At 33.5% G+C, this 3,255-nt stretch overlaps 1 long non-coding RNA gene across 1 annotated transcript; it reads left to right on the forward strand.

Moving 5' to 3' along the window:
- The first annotated feature begins 708 nt into the window (after window positions 1-708).
- On the forward strand, window positions 709-3,255 carry LOC124457811. The gene is made up of 3 exons (XR_006952809.1): window positions 709-1,177; window positions 2,222-2,451; window positions 3,085-3,255. It is a non-coding gene; the product is annotated as an uncharacterized LOC124457811 (long non-coding RNA).

The raw sequence follows: 3,255 nt of genomic DNA on the forward strand, positions 1-3,255 counted from the left end.
CGTCTGATGCTATTATACTTTACTTTCAATACTATTTTGCTACATCATTATATATAGAGTTATAAATGTAAATATTTAGCATAATGTTTCGAAAGGAGCTGTGCCGATATTATCATTGCAATCATAAAAGCTTAGACTATACTTGCTGGCTTTTGATATGATATAGATTTTCTTAGGAGGGTCTTAAATTTTCGGTGCGTGGGTAAATTCCTAAAAACTTTTGAAAAAATTTGTTTGTTAGAAAATTAGCTGTTTCCTCTGACATACCAGGTTCCTTTTCATTCCTGGACTGCGTGGCTTTTATAATTGGAACTGGTGTCATTTCGACATTCATACAGTTGAATGGCAGCGATGTCAAAGTCAATCAATCTACTTTAGTGTTTACTTTCTTATCAAAAATTTCTTTACTCATTTCTTTGCTGAGCTTTCATAAAATTCAAATGGACTCTCACTCTGTACACGCCCCTCCCCAAATAATCAACCAAAGAAAATTTTTGGAATCACATGCCAACAATTTACGTTCAATCTATACGTTACAAAAAGAGAAATTTAATGCGTTGTGCATAGTTCGTTCTTCTTTATGATATAACTGAGATATGATTGTTGCGTAGTAACTACTACTAGCGTACAGCTAAGTTTACTTTAAAGAAGTATTCAGGAGAATACGGCAAGTTTGAACGTTGTAGCTATGTCGTATCTATAATAGCTAAAGTGGATGACTAAAGAATTACAATCTTTTGCAGTGCATGGCAAGGGAAGCCCAATCTTCACTTCTATACTATGCGGAACTTTTACTTCATTGTGCGAAAAATAATTGCCATCTATTGTTTTTCCAGTGATTGAACATAAAAAATTCACACTGTAGCCTTTGCTTCGCTACTGATATTCTGTTAGCTTTATTTTTGATCAATATATTTTGTTGACTCATTCATATATACCTTTTATTGTACTATACAATTTCATCTCCATCTTAAAAATATTAATTTAAACATAGAATCCTGCACCTTTACTGGTTCTCCCTTCCTTGGTAAGTAATATCTTATTTGTCTCAGACTTCTTGTAATTCATAGCGCCTCAAAGTTCACACAGTGTAAAGACCCCTGTGACGGTGTTAGAAGAAAACATCAATAGACGACAGTGACCATCATGTTTGATGTTAGTTTTACAAATTTGAAACGTATGAAATGAGTTGTGTTATTTAATACTCCGCAGAAACTATGTAAATTGCGTATTTAGGTGTGAAAACGACATAGTAACATGAAAATCTGAACGCACACCTTCTGTAGCTTTAATAATTAAATATACAATTTCTTCCAAGCTTATGCGAGCCTATATCATTTACATAAAAATGCTTACAATAGTTGCATAGTAGCATTTGATAAAAGTGTTCAGTCTTAAATATGCAAATTTAAATGAGCGACTGTGAGTGTGCAGCCTGAAATATTTTATTTTGAAAATAACTTCGAACCTCATATAATTTACTTTTGATATTAGCTAACATTAACTTTGAGTTGTAGCTATATAACTTTCAATATCATTGAATGTGAAAGTTTGTTTCATCAATCTCGTAATATAGTTGCGAATTTAGGTACATCAAAATAAATGACTGCACCTTATTTTGGATTTTTTTATATTTCCGAATATTTTTGAGGAAACTTCATTGGTAAAATTTTATTCTTTAAAATCGATAACCAACAGTTTTGTTCTGAATGTATTTTGAGGAACGCTTGATCCGCTACAGTCGTGATACTTAACGTAGTATTTATCATCAAAGTGCAATTTAACCCGTGAATGGTTGAATGTTGACTTTGAATAAACGTTAAATTTTTTGTACACAGGAAGAGCTAGCTGCACGACACATTTTGCATCTTGTTGATGGTTACTAAAATTTCACTATGTCAATCAAAGTAAAGACTCGGCAATATTTTTTAACTACATAAACATTGTTGTCTCAGAAAATGACAGTGAACGTAACATAACGAAAGATTTTACGACAAAGAATCTCGCCAAACCATATCATAGGTGTAGGAAAATTAGTATTTTTGGGGGGGAAGGGGGAACGGAGGGCCATATTAGGCATGTTATAATTCATCGAAAACAGTAGATGTCAAAGGAATTTAATACTGCTTATCATAACTAAGAGCACTCTTTTTCTATGCCATTGCACTGCTTATCGTTAAAACACAATTTCAATGAAGTTCAATTTCTCGCTATAATTTAGCATGACGAGCAAGTGGATATTTGTTGTGATCTTTTGCGTCCTAACAATTTCCACGAACATCGCTGACAGCATATGCTGCAATAGAATTAAGGAATTGGTGCAAAAAAAGAAAAACGCCTTTGCAACTCTTTGTGCATGAGGAAACAATCTCCCTCGGGGTTGCTGTGACGATATTAAGAAGGAAGTAAAGTCGTTTGAGGATGCATACCAGTCGTTATGTGTTAATTCATGTAAGTTGACAACCACAATAAGAACATAATATGGGCTCATATTTACAGAAATAGATCAATTAATATAAAATGGATCTGAACACTAATGACTGCACAATAGTTCTGTATAAAAGCATGATATATGAACGTACAAAATGGAATGAAATTTTCAAATGCTAATTCCAATCTAAGCTACAGGGGCGTAAAGCTACCAGGTTTATTTAAAGAATGGAAGATGTGACACAATTAATTTGTTTATTAAAAGCTATGCGGTCAGCAAATATTAAACAGTAACATGAACACGCATTGTTTTGAGAAAAAAAATCATGAATGAATGGGCCACAGTCACGTGCTCTTTGACAATAAGTGCCAACAACTTAGATGATTTGTTTACAGTCCAAAAGTCAAGCTATGTTAATTTGAAACCATGCAATGTGCTATGCCATGGCAATGTAAATTGATGAAACAATATTTTAAGTTTTGTAAAAAAGAGCAGGTAATAAGAAGTTTTCTTAATTGCTTTCCAAAAACGCAAACTTGTATCAAATGACAGTTTCTTGATGTTTTATGTTTCTAAAACAGGTCATACTTAAAGCTAGCGGCTTAAAGCTAAGCTTACAAAAGGTTCATATATGATTTTATTGTCATTCCTAGCAAACATCCTGGGGAACTCGAGCATTCTAAAGAATAAGCCGCAATGGATAACTTAGCTTCAAAAATGGCTGCCATCGAACTTAAGAGGTCATAAGACGGTGCTCTGTTACAGAGCAACCGTGAATGGTTGGAGCTCAAACAAATTCCACAGTCTTTGTGACTCGAAGGGAC

Source organism: Xenia sp. Carnegie-2017, unplaced genomic scaffold (assembly GCF_021976095.1).
Source record: "Xenia sp. Carnegie-2017 unplaced genomic scaffold, XeniaSp_v1 HiC_scaffold_6, whole genome shotgun sequence".
Classification (NCBI taxonomy): domain Eukaryota; kingdom Metazoa; phylum Cnidaria; class Anthozoa; order Malacalcyonacea; family Xeniidae; genus Xenia; species Xenia sp. Carnegie-2017.